Raw genomic sequence first — 14,577 nt, 5'->3', positions numbered from 1 at the left:
TTTAATGCACACAATTCCTCCATGACATCATCTAGAGTAAGATGTGTAGGTGATTTTGAGGGAGAATCAAGGTCTTTTTTTGGGCGCTTGGCGGAGGAGGTGTTAGATGGTTTTTTCGCAATTGCGCCAGCAGCATGAGCTCAAGAGGCGCTATCCTTTAAAAAGTCTGTAGCACTATCCATTGTTAAAGCTGATGGTAGAGAAGATTTAGTTATATGTGTGTGCACCACTCAAAGAGGATTATTAGACTTGGAGGAAGAGGATGACTGGCTGCTCTGAGAATTATGTGGTCTCCCCATAAAAGCCAGCAGCAATTTGGTAATAGGAAGCCAGCAATGTGAGGTGATGATGAAATTATATTAGGATGAGAAGCTGCTGCAAGAAGTTTCCAACAACAGAGCAAAATATAATAAAAATTATATAAATAGAAAATCCTAAATTATTCTCTCATAACAGGCATGCCAGAATACCACAAGAGCAAAGCACTTTACTGCACATAGTCAAACAATTGGTGACTAGTTTTAAGGCAACCTTCTGAAAAGTAAAAATCCCCTCCATCAAAGGAAAGCATTTACCATGTTATGAAGAGCAATTTGAAAGAGCTCCTTGACAACAAGAGCTGCTAGTGAATACTGAAAGTTGAAAACCTCAGCTAAATGTGTTTGAAGAGAGAGGTCAAAAGTTCTGCTGGCTGTCAGAAGGTAATACATATTCCATTGCAGAGGAAATTAGATTTGTAGAATGACATCCAGGCAAGCAGTTAAAAGTCAAATAGAAACATCTCTGTGAAAGTTTAGGTTTGTGCAGAGGCTTATGGAGTGAAACGACGCAGATAAATAATTACCTCAGGCCCTCACATGATGTCTCTGAAATTACTTCAAAACTCTTGGGCCCATATTTATACTTTTTTAGCGCCGCATTTACGTTTTTTTTTTACGCAAATGCTGCGCTAAAAAAGTATAAATATGGGCCTTGATGTCTCTGTAAGATAAAGGCATATTTATGCAGCGGCAGAGCTCCAGTGCTCAAAAATGCTGAAGAAATTAATCATTTTGATGTGAAAACATCTCCTTCCTTCCAGGATGTGCTGAAGCCTCACAGAGCTCTAAAGAGCAGCGGCCATCTTGCGTGACCTCCAGCCACGCCCCGGCACATTTCTCTTGAGCACAACTTCACAATGTTGCAGCAGCCCAGTCCACTCGTTGACAGCTTCTTCATGCTGCAACTGCACAGTCTGCATACTCACAACTTATCGGTAAAAAGGGTTTCTATAATTGACCCAGAATACATTTTAATTATGTCAGAGGAATCAGAGGAATTTCGGTGATTTCACATTACTCCTGTGATGAAATTACTGAAAACTACATGATTATGCCCAGTTGTGTAATTTCGTAGTTTTTCTTTGCCGAAATGCATTGTCTTCTCTATTTTGGAAATTAGCGCTAAATGCAGAGGTAAGGTCTTTATGTAATTCCAAATAATCCTGCATAATTTTACGGTAATTTTGAATAATTATACTACAGCAAATTACACGATTTATGCACACGGGTAGCCTATAGATTTGTTACTATCATTAAAAAATAATTCATTAATATATGTCCATATTGTACAGATCCTCTGTAGTCCAATCATTGTTATGTATGCCTTTTACATAGTTGATATGATACATTCTTTTTCTAAAAATGCTTTATTTTATTATTCCAACAGCCAACAAGGGTTTCAGGGAAGCCCTATACATTATTTATTAAATAACATTGGAGAAAATATATCATATATGTATAGCTCAGAAACATTGTACTTTAAAAAGATGTAAGTATTCACATTGAAACTACACCATTTATCAGTCATGCTTCAAATGCGCCACAAAAATCATTGACATCTATAGCCATCATCCTATCCACATACTACAATATAAGTTCAGTCTTAACATATATACCTCAAATTCCAGTTTTGTGGTAAATGTGAACATCAAAGAGAAGAGTAAAAGCTAAAGAGGATGGAGAAAAGTAGAGAAAATAAACAAGAAAGAAGTAAATGTAAAGGGAAAAGAAAGACAAAGAAAAAGGCTGAAAAAGTAGAAAAATGGAACGGAAGAAACAAAGTAAATTAAAATAAAACAAAAATGGAAAGGAAGGAAAACATGAAAGGAAAGTATAAAGATATTATGAATGTGGCTGTATTTTTTATAATTTTCCACTATTTACATTATTCTGCACATAATTCTATCACCTTATAGCAGCTCTTGACATTAGATACATTTGTAGTAAATATCCCATTATAGATTATGCATAATTCTTACATCTTTTCAGATCAGGCACTAATATGACATAAATGTCTGTCAAAAAATAATTAATATTAAATATTGTAAGTAATTGGATTACTGGTTGATGGGGTCACTGCCCTTAGTGGGATTGCCTCCAGGTACCGAGTGGCATGGTCCACCAAGACTAGGAAGCAGGAAAACCCTGTAGCGCTGGGGGACCACCAAAAAATTGGTTGCACCAGGCTCTGGAACCTTAGGCTCACTATATAGGAGACAACCTTCCCAATAGATCAAGTGATCACCAGAGGTGTCACCAACTGCTTGGGCCTCAACCTCCCTCAATAGGCTCTCCAGAGTAGAGCACAACATCTGTGCTTTGTAGAACTCCTCGATTGGTGGGACCCCCTTCTTTCTGCCATGTGGTCATTTCAAGTAGGAGTGCCAGGGTGGCAATGTCCTGCCCGGTAGGTTCCGGGGTGTTACCCACAGACTCAGCCTCCTCCCGAACCATGCTTGTCATTGTCAGGCAGACAATCCAGACCAATGGATGGAATCACAGCTACCCTCAAGGAACCTGAGATCATCACCCACTCAATGGGAACCAAAGGCACTGGAAAGTGAGTCTCATGGTTGTCAGCCACAATAACCTGGTGGAATGCATTACGGACTACCTGATCTGAGGTCACCAGATGATAGTTGACAATTGTCATGCTGGCTCCAGTGTCTATCAGAGTCTCCACCGATTGCCCATTGATGGTAACCCATTGCTTATACTTCTTAGTATTGCTAGGCATGTTGGGCCCTCGGCACCATCTATTCATTACCCAGGGACATTAGGCAACATCTTCACTACCCCCACACTATCTGGAGCAATCTCCCAGCCAAGCAATACGTTAGCCAGCCCCTTTGTCTGCACTGCACACCGGGGGGGCTGTGCCCACTTGGGACATTTGGCATCTCCTTTGAAATGTCCAACTGTTTGGCACTGAAAGAACTTAGGGGGCTCTTTATCTGAGGACCTTTTATTAGGGAACCATTTCTTTTTCTGCTACTGCAGGTTTGGGTGCCCTGGCCCTTAGCACGACTTTGTGGACCTTTAGAGAACTCCTTGTTTTTATGTTTGTCTCCCCATACTTCTTCTAGTGGTGGTGACATTCCCCACTCCTGTGGTTAGTTTCCCCATAAACCTTCTTATGGACCCAGATGCTGAGTCAGTAGTCTGCCTCCTTAGCAAGCTGCCTGGGGTCAGTGAGTTCAGTATCAGGTGTTGGCTCAGATCTGCAAAACTAAAACTGAAAATGTACTCTTTTGCAATCAAGTTATACAATCCCTCTTTATCCTTCACATCACTGCCTTTCACCCAACCATCCAGTGCCTTGCAAACAAAATCCACTAAATTCACGCAGGACTGATGGCCCAGCTTCTGTCTGTCCTAAAACATTTACCTATACTTCTCAGGGGTGAGGTCATATTTCCTGATAAGGGTTTCCTTCAAGGGGTGATACCTCATCCTGGCCCCCTTCTCTAGGGTCAGTAGAGCATCCCTCCCATAACTAGGGGTATGCTTTAGAGGCTATTTCCCAATCCTCCTCAGGGATCCTATGCATCTGCAAATCTACCTCAGAAGGTTCAAATCACTTGCCAATGCCACCCCCCACTACAAAGTCAGGCACCATACCTTTAGAAATGGTGACCCTCTTGTCCCCGGAGGGTGCTGTTGGTACGCTGCCACTATTATTGTGGGACTCCACCTGCTTAACTCTGATATTTAGCTCTTTGAGACTTAGCTCATGGGCTATTCTTCTCTCCTCCATGTCTATTCTCTTTTGCTCCAAGTCTCTCTCAGCCTTCTCCCTTGCCAAAGCCCTTTCAACCTTCTTTGCCTCCATGGCCAGTTTCTTTTCCTCCATTTTTAGCTGGGCCATCTGCAAACTGAACTCATTTTCAGCCTTCCTGTCTGCCAGCTCCTCTGGGGACAGGCCTCAAATGACACACTGCTGTCTGCTTTGGCAGGGATCTCCAACTCAGGAGACAAATCATCTCCCTAAGCTGACTGCTGCATCTCAGGACCCTCAGCCTCCACATCATCCTGTCCATCCTGTTCATCTGTTGTGACTGGTGGGGCTCCTCCCATTCCCTCAGAGCGAGCCTTTTGAAGCTCTGCCTTCCTTGTGCTCTCTTTGGTGGGGCACCCCTTCTCCTTACATAATTCTTTGAGCCTAACAATTGTGTTCCCCATATTGAGGAGCTCAAATTCCATTTTTATAGGTGAATCCACAGACAGGTAGAGTAAGGGTAGGTTTGGAATGAAAAGACCAATCAAGGAGAATTTAAAACTCAAATTGGTCTCAGATCATTTATCTGGGGTTTTCATTCCTGGGTTCAACTGATGCAGGTCCAGTCCTACTCACTCAAGCAGGAGGGAAGCAGGCAGCAAATCAGCACAGCGGGGCAGCAGTCCAGTTGAGTAGCAGTCCTTTCAGCAGCACGGCAGTCTTTTTCCCTGGCAGACGCAGAAGTGCACTAAAGGCTTGGGGTCTGAGGTTCAATATTTATACCTGGTGGCCACTTTAAAGTAGAGGAAGCTTTGAGAGATATCTACCCCCTGACATGTCAGGCAACTTCCTGTCTTGGACTCAGCATGTCTGTGGTCACGATAGACCAGTATAAAGCCCTTTGTGATAGTGCTCATGCAGAGCCTTTGTGATGTGTAAGTGTGGTAAGCAACAGCTTCTCTTCACTAACTCAGAGTGGGCCATCCTCCTAATACCTATTTTCCTTCTCTCTCACTGTCTGGGAGCAGTACGCAAAGACCAATTGCCAGCTACACCTAGTCATGTGACCCAGGATAAGGCTACAGACACCAAATGGTTAGGACAAGAAAATACTAACTTTCTAAAGTGTCATTTTCAGAATTGTGACTTCAAATCCAACTTTACCATTAAGGAGGCTTTTAATTACAATTCTTTAGACACCAAACTCAGCCTGTCTATCTGTACCCAAATGGAAGTTATAGCTTATTAAATGTAATAAGGCGAGCCAATGTTATCCTATGGGAGAGGTAGGCCTTTCAAAAGTGAAAAATGAATTATGGAGTTTTTCACTCCCAAAACATGTAAAACTTAAAAGTACATGTCCAACCTTTTAAGGACAGTGCCCCTGCCTTCTAGGCAGCGCAGGGCCTACACCACGGGTGGCATTTCTATTAAAAAGGAAGGATTGGGCCTGGTGAAAAGGTTATTTTTGTCCAAGTATAAAACTGTCAGTTGATAACTGAACACACTGGCTGCAATGGCATGTCTGGAACATGGTTAAAAGGGTTACTTAAGTTGGTGGCACATTTAGTACTGCAGACCCACCAGTAGTATTAAATAAATAAGGCCCTGGGTATATGTAGTAGTAATTTACTAGGGATCTACAAGTAAATGAAATAGGCCAGTTGGGCGAAAGCCAATTCAACCATGTTTTAAGGAGAGAGCACAAGCACTTTAGCTCTGGTTAGCAGTGGTAAAGTGTGCAGAGTACTAAGGCCAGCATAGACAAAGTCAGCAAAATGGGAGTTTTGAAGGCAAAAGCTAGGGGAAAACCATGCCAAGGATGCCGGGTCTCACAAATATCTATTAAATTTATGTAAAAGAAATTGTTCTGCAGTTCAATCTTCTATACATTTGTTAATGCATTCATTGTCCACATATCTGAATGCCATATGTTTATTTTTTTGCCAATATTCTCATGTCCTTTCAACATTGCAATATATGCTGCAAAGAGATTGGAACCTGTTTATAGTGTTTACCTACTAATATTTAGTTTCCCCAGGCTTGGTACCTAAACAAAACTAATTATGGAAAATTCATATTTTAATCATCAAAGCTTGTATATCAAGGTTTAATTTGTATCAGAACTGCCGTGTCATCAAACATTACACTCGCCAGAAAACTGATTAGGAAAACAGCATGTCTTTATCATGGTAAATTGGTTGCACAAAATATATTACCTATAAGTAAGTGTACAAAAATATACATATGATTAGAAATATCTCTACTTTGAATCTGAAAATAAGTAACATTCATTGCTCCATAAGGAATCATTGCTCTGGTCATTCACTCATCAGCAACCTGTGTTGGATTGCACCATGTCCTCACAACCGATGTTTAATTTAAAATGAGGCACCATTTAAAAAAACGTAACACAATGTGAGGCCCCCCTTGCCCAAAGTTTTCTATTCACAAATCCAGTAAGTCAAAACTCAAGTGAGTAAAGTTCAAAAGAACGCAGTCTGAAATATCACGCCAATCTTTATAAAGTCCAATCCAATCCAGAAGTTTATTGGATCACATCTTCAAATTTACAGCATCCTTCAAGGAAAAACACTCCGAGCCAAAAAACGTGTTTAAATATTTATTGAGAAAAATACCTAAAACCTTACCACACAGTGCTTCCCAGAAGAAGATGCGTGATTGGTCATTAGGGGGGCATTTTAACCTCAGTGGTCTTTTCACAAGACCACTGAGGGACCGCCATGCTGAAGACCGCCAGTGCTGGCGGTTTTACGCTCGGCGAATTATGACTGCTGGCAGCCCTCTGTCCTTTTTCGGACGGAGAGCCGCCAACAGCCATAATGGCGGTCGGTGGGGAAGTGGAGGTTGCTCCACCTCCACCGCCCTGTCAACAGAACACTGCCCACCGAGTAACGGTATGCATGGGGGTGTGCGTGTGAGTATGAAGAGTGGGTGTGTGAGTGCGTGTATGCATGCGGGGGTGTAGTGTGTTTGGAAATGTGTGCGTGTCTGCCTGTATGTATGTCTGTATTGATGTGTGCGTGTATGTCTGAATGTGGGTGTGCGTGTATGACTGTGTGTGTGTCTGTTGGCATGTTTGTTCGTGTGTGTGCGGGTATGTGTGTTGGTGGTGTCTGCATGCGTGTCGGGTGTGTGCCTGTGTAGTGATGTCGGGGTAAGGGTGGGGAGGGGGGTCCTGCCACCTTTGGGGGGCGGCAGCGGGGTGGGGAATGTTGGGGAAGGACTCGCGGTGGGGGTGGGGGAGACCCCTATCAGTGCCAGGGAAGGGATTTCCTGGCACTGATAGTGCTTACCGCCATGGATTTCAAGGCAGTGACCAACCCCGTGAAATCCATGGCGGTCAGCCGGGTCATGATACCGTCGGAGGTCTTGTGACGGCCGCCGGGCTGGAGACCCAAGTCTCCAGTCCAGCGGTCGTCTCCGCCATGGCGGTTGGTTCGGAGAAGTGGCAGATGACCATGGCGGTACACGCCATGGTCATAATTCCAATTTTTTTACCGCCAGCCTGTTGGCGGTAAGACCAGCACTTCTCCGCCAACCGCCAGGGTCATAATGAGGGCCAACATGTGTAAATAAACCAAGGATAATTGTTGTTTAAAAAAGAAATACTAATTTTTAGCATTCAATAAAGCAAAGGGACCGCATTGCACTGTATTTGTAGATGAGAATAATAAGAAAATAAATAAATCTGTAATATTAGTAGGATATTGTCTATCCCTTTTGTTGCATTTAACATAAAATAGAATTCTAACATTCTTAAAAATAATAGCTAATTTTGAATGGTGAACCATAGATAACGTTCTGTGAACAATTTGTAATCAATACCATTTCTCCTGTCCTCTGGGGACTCAACTTACTATCTCTTCAACTGACTATTGGTCTTCAAATGAAAGTTTAGAACCTTCTCTTACTTATTCAGAACTGTAAAGTATAACATGTTTTTGTTATTGAATTATCTGATCTGATCATTCTTTAGTTTTTCACTGACTTGGATATCTAGACTATCTAGAAGAAATCAAACAGTAGTTCTCTGTTTGATGGACATGTATCCAATAGCCTTGCACCACTGTGCTTTCAACTGAGTAGCAGTGTTCCATTGGAAATTTGAGAGCTGCTGAACATTTGGTTGGAATCATTTTTATAAAATGTAAAATCTGAGGTTTTATTGTATTATGTGATCACTTTTTTCTTTTTCCATATTCTTGGGTATCAAACCCATTCTTCCACCTCTGCAAGTCTTTGTGTTGGGTACAGGAGCCACAATATCATCAGTTGGTGTCTATTCACAAATTGAAATCCAAACATTATGGTTATTAGTTGTATCTATAATTAAATTCACATTTATAACCACCTTCTGACTAGTTAATTGGCGAGTCATATCCATTTGATTGTCCTTGTGACCTTATCTGTAAATCAATGTATGGTTGAAACATTCATATTCTTTAGGAAAAAAATAATGATATCTGGCTCCCTCTGAGCATTCAATAAATGTGTCTGTCCAATCTGTACACGTACAAGAAAATTCCCAGAGTAATTTAAACAATAAAACAAAATTTGGATAAGTGAGGTGATACTTACCTTCAGACTGAGAAGGTAAAGTTCAGCGGTGTAAGGCACCTGGCAGTGTCCGAGGAGGAGCTGTTGGAGGATTCTGTGGTGCCGGTTTCTATGTTCAGACTAAGGGACATATTTATAAGAGGCTTGCACTGGCGTTGCATCACGTATGTGATGAAAAGCTGACACAAGCAGTAAGTCACATTTAAAAACTGATGCATCTTCAGAAATGCATTATTTTTTAGTGGGACAAAATCTGCGCTGCATTCAGTTGTGTCACACATTATTTTAACATGCAATGTAGGTATTCCCCTGCAAAATCTTATGCAAATGTAACCCAGTAGTATTGTTAATATTGGGAAAGTCGATGTTGATGTGCACCATGGCAAAATCACATATACAAATGAAATCACAATCACCTACAAGGCAAAATCACAGACATGCATGTGAATTCAGAAGTGTTGTGTAAAGATCTGGAGTATAAATTTACCTCTTCCTACATCAGTTTTTCAACATAATAACCTCCTAAAGTAGAAATACGTGGCAGTAACCAAAGTAGAAGGGAGATGTTTGTGAAACATTACATCACAATGACAGAGATGGTTAATATGTGAAGCATGTATGCCAAAATACAAGCACAAGTGCATGTATGCATACACAGTTTCATTGAACATGGTGCATTGGAGGTGTTGGATTGGACATTTTCCCTGTCTGGTAAGAGTCGTATACCCCTGCCCTGAGTGCCCACCTGCATAGTTGTGTGGCTCAATAATGCTGGTATATTCCCAAAGGGAAACATGGAAAAGGTGTGTGTTCCATGACCTAGGCCTAGCTCATGGATTGCAGACTGGTTTGACCAGGAGGGCCACACAAAGACTTCTCCTCATACTTGATGTACACTATTGCCTTCACCAGGAGTTAGGCAGAGTCAAAGTGGGGGTGACAGCATACTGTGTAGTGAACATTAGTAGTCAACATGACCGTTCAACCCTGTTGCACTGCAGTGAGGCCCAATAGCTCACTCACATCTTCTCAAGCTCTGTTGCTGGGTGCTTTTCCTGCCCCTGCCCAACATCAGGCTGATCTTGAAATGATTGCATGATAAAGTCATGTACAGAATGCAGGTGCTTTTGAAATACATACACAATACATATGTTGAAATGTAGAAAAGTGTATACATGGTGTGCATGCTGGTAGTGTGTGTTCAATGTGACATACTCTAGTACAGAAGAAAGGGAAAGGGACTGTACAACCAAACTGTGAGCAAACTGAGTGTGTGTGATGCATGTCAGTATGCTGGTGGTAGCATGATACATGCAGATCACAGTTTTGGTTACTGGAGAGGCTGCCTTGCTACATTACAAGATGAACCTTGGTTTCCTTTGTGGGTAAGACACGACTGCCTGATCCAAACATGAAGATTACAGGAATCACACCAGATGGAGTTTCACAGTACAGCAAAGCTGCAAGTTGGATGGCACATACACTGGAGTATGGGAGAGGCAGACTGTCTCTGTGCTTCCCTAAGTGTGCCACATCAGAAGGATGGGGTCTCAACACATCACAGGAAGAAAGAAAGATTGGGCTGAATAGTGAATCTAAAAGAGTGGGACATAGGCCCCAGGTTAAACCTTTACATGCACACATGACTGTGGCAGGCGTCCAGGTGTATATCCTGGTAATGCGAATGAAAACTGATGTGTGGGGATTCTGCTCTGGAATCCTACCTTGCAGGGCTGCCATGCTACCTACTGTTCCCCTGGCTGGATGATAAGAACTGCACATACAACCCTTGAAACCACAGTGACTCCAAGGCAATCTGCCTGGCATCCTGTCATGAAGTCTCACTTACATAAAAGACCTTCAACCACCCTGCTTCAGCACTGGACTGTAAAATCTGTCACACTGACCTGCCAAGTGGTGCCATCCCAGGCCTGGACCAATGGAAGTGGCACTAATGTATTGGCTCCAGCAGAAACCACACTTCTACTATTGATCCTGAACGTTGCGCCTGTTGCCCGGGTCTGCACCCGCACATCGCCCCTGTTGTGCGGGTCTGACACCACACATAGCACCAGTTTCACTGGTCAGAACACGTGCATCATCACCATTGTGGGGAATTTACTTTAGCTGCAGACGTGTATCTACACAATGCATCCATCATGCAATATACATTTGTGCAGCGATGTGTCATAAAAATTGACAAATATGTTGAAAATGTGCTGGTTACACCCAGGAAATGATGCAATGAGTGTGGGAAGCTTTAGTATAGGAAGGGTGAAAGTTAGTTTCTCTTTCTGTTACAGTCTGAAAGTTTGAGCTGGTTGTTGTTGGTGTTTGGAGAGCCTATAGTGGAGTTTTTGGAGTTTGTGGTCTTGTCGGTGTCTGGTCCTTTCAAGTCTTCTGGTGATTGTGTCATTTTTAGTGTGTTTTTGTAGTCTATTTTAGTGTTTGTCTTTGCACTGTTGGGTTTTAGTAAATTAGTTTTTTTATTTGTAAATTAGGTATAATTAATAGTTTATGGGGTGTTATTTTAGAGCTTAGTTTGTTGAAGAGAGGAGTAGAGGATGTTGCGCTGGGGCCGGAGTGATGACCACGGGAGCTGGATACCAGGGTTTAAGCCTTGGCGTTGACGCAACATCCTGTGATTCGGGGCAAATCACTTAATCTCCCCATGCCCACGTACAATGTCTTGAGACCCTCCTGGGCGATAAACTGTACTATATAATTTGACATTTTCATTTCAAGGAGGGATAGGGTCATGTCGGAAAAGAGTAGGGGAAAGAATTTTACTTCGGGAGAGGTAGTAGTGCTAATTTGGTTCAATATGCACTACCTGTACACATTGTGGCCTTGGGGACTAGGGTTAGCCATGGCTATCCTACCAAAGAATAGGTAAGACCACTGGGAGCGGGTGATTTGGCACATGGCTCTTCGGTTTTGGAGGAGATTGCACCGCCTCCCAACTTTACCATCAGGTGGGCTGATGTTGTGGCATGCGAGGCTAATCTTGTCGACCTACTGGGGTTGGAGATGGAATTGTATGTATGTTTTTATATACTATCTGCATGTTATTATGTTGCTAAACCAATTAGGTTAAGCTTATACATCAAAGTGGTTGATTGTTAATGTGTCTGGTGGATATTGCACCATGCAACTTGCTTCTAGTAAAAGACTAAACTTTAAGAGCAAATTTTGAAGCCATACAAGGCCACCTTGTGTGCCTCAGAGTGGCTTCCCAAATCCAGAGTAATGTAATGAAGGACTAATAGCTGTGTTGCTACACCCTGCTCCAGGGGGCTGTTCTTGGGCTTGTGTGTTCACGTAGAACACAAATGGATTTTGTATCATTCCCAGATGTAACATACGTGATAGACTAGGCAATGCTCCAAAAATGCTACACTCCCTCAGGTGATGAGTAAGGAGGAGATGTATGTTTACTTCCCTTTTTATTTCAAACTTCCTTATGTGTTGCATTGTGAAACACATATAGATGTATGAAAATGCCTCAGTCAATTGTCGTTGAATGTTCCCTTTCCATTACAAAATAATACAAACCTGTTTACAAGGCATGCACCCTTGCACCATGTTGCAAGGTTGCATGCATTGTGGTTAGTCAGTACTAAGAAAAGTATGATGTGGTCCCTAAAATATTACATATGGTAGATACCTGTCCTTCCTCATTGCAGGTCAATTTTGTTCTGCCTAGGGCCAAAGGTTTCACCCTCGTCTCTTGGTGCAAGGTGGCCTGAGATGATGTCTTAAAACATCACATGCCTGAGACATGCTTCAGGCATGTGGTGTTAGATTCCTTTCACCTTCATAACCATCCAACACAGCCCTGCAAGGTGATTACCTACATCCCCTACTCATACAATTTATACATATGTGTATCAAGAGTGTTGATTTTTCAAAGTAGACTGGGATGTCATTGCATTTATTCCACCCAGGGTGAAGTAGACAACTTCCAGGATCCAAATGCAGCCAGTAAGTGTAATGCATACATGGTTGTAGGTCTGTGATGTCTGTGTATGATCTATGATAGTTGTAACATTGTGCTGTGTATGGGGAGACAATCATCACTTGCAACCAAATTACAGTTTGAGTGGAAATACAACAGAACGTGTCCACAGAATCATTTAGAATTGTCAGGGAAGCATGTTATTGTTAATGTAATGGCAACAGAAGCAGGCACACAGGATTTATGCACTTTTGCATCTGTGGTGATGTTTGTACATCTATTTTTTTTAAGCGTTTGGCACATGACCATTCATCTGGCACTTAGTATGCAGATGTTCAACAGAAAACAATTTGGTCATACCACAAATGGCACAAACGTCACATTCATTGTTTCAACAGATGTTTCAGCAAAGTGGAATGCCCTTAAGAAACCATGTCTGTGCATGTTTCTGTGGCCTATGTCCATATTTGAGTATGGAGCTGTTGAGGTGCTAACAGTACCCAGATAATATTACCAAGTGTGAACAAGAAGGTATAATGAGATCAGAATATTACAAACTGTGTGCCATGATGCCACATTTTAGCTCAAGTCATACCTATGTGAAATGGAGTGACAGAGGAACAATTCCACTGAGGCTCTGCATGCTGCCTGGATGTAGGTTTGCTACTCTATGATTCATGGTGCTGTTCAAATCACTACCAGACTCCATGACTATTGCACATTGTGGGGCCTATTTAGGAGCCGGTTGGCATCACTCTTGTGTCATGCAACCTTGTGCAAGAGCAACGCAAAACTTACATTGGATTCATGAAGGCACACAAAACCTGTTTGTGAGGTCCTGAATGGCTCCATAAATCTGGAGTAAGGCAATGCAGCTTAACTAGCTTTGTTGCCTTACTCTGCCCCCAGAAGGTGTTCCGTGGGTGTTGTGTGGGTGTTCCCGTGCAACTCCGATGGTTTTTGACACATTCCAAGATTTACCAGAACAGGTAGACTGGGGAATGCCCCAAAGACTTATGCCTTCTCCTGTGAGGGGTAACAAAGAGAAATATATTTATTTCCCCTCATTACATCCTCTTTTTGTCTGCTGCATCTGTCAGCACCTATGGAAAGAGGAATACGCCTTTCAGGATTGTTTTTGGCAGGAAGGTGTTCCTTCTTGCACCAAAAATTCCTGCATGCAACGCTGGCATCCTTGGACTATGGTGCAAGTGTACCTGCATTGGGGGTTAGGCTGCAAAAAGGGTGCCAGCGGAGAGTAAAAGTCAGATATGTACTGTAATGACTTAACTACGGTGCATTCGTGCCCCTTCCATGTCACACACTGCAGCACACCAAGGTGACGTGCTGTGCTGTGCTGCACTTAATGACATTCCTGTATATATGCCCCTGTATGTGTGTGTGGAGATCCACATGGCAGGGTTCTGCTCATATGGCTTAGCAGGTGTAAACGTGATGTCAGTCTGCATATCTCAGTGCAATATGTATTTTGGGAGCTCAGTGTGCACATGTCATTGTTGTTTAACCAATGGTGCACCAGTTGGCCTCAAACCATTGATACAGTGTCATTGCAAGCTTGACAAACACATTACTATCCAAATGGCTTGACGTTGCAGTACTATGGACATATTCACATACAGGAATGCAGAGTGTTAGAAGCATATGGCATGTTACTGTGCTCAATTACTGGTGGGGTAAATTAGCCTGGCTAGCACCAACACAGACAACCTTGCATCATGTTGCAAGGGACACTGCATTATACCCAACAAAGTTCTTGTACAGATAATTGCTCCTGCATGCATACATAAACTCCTGAGATGCATTTACATATTTTCATTTTGCATGGGTAAATGCAGACCAGGTAGAAAAAGAGTACATAAAATTAGATATATAAACGTTATCATCGTTTTGGCGCACATGTTTCCCAGATGCTTAATATCAGAAATCAATGTATTTGCACGAAGCTAAATTGGTGAAGTATTCAATATTAAAAGTCTTGT

Source organism: Pleurodeles waltl, chromosome 10 (genome assembly GCF_031143425.1).
Source record: "Pleurodeles waltl isolate 20211129_DDA chromosome 10, aPleWal1.hap1.20221129, whole genome shotgun sequence".
Taxonomy (NCBI): Eukaryota; Metazoa; Chordata; class Amphibia; order Caudata; family Salamandridae; genus Pleurodeles; species Pleurodeles waltl.
Note: the sequence above shows the minus strand (reverse complement) of the source record.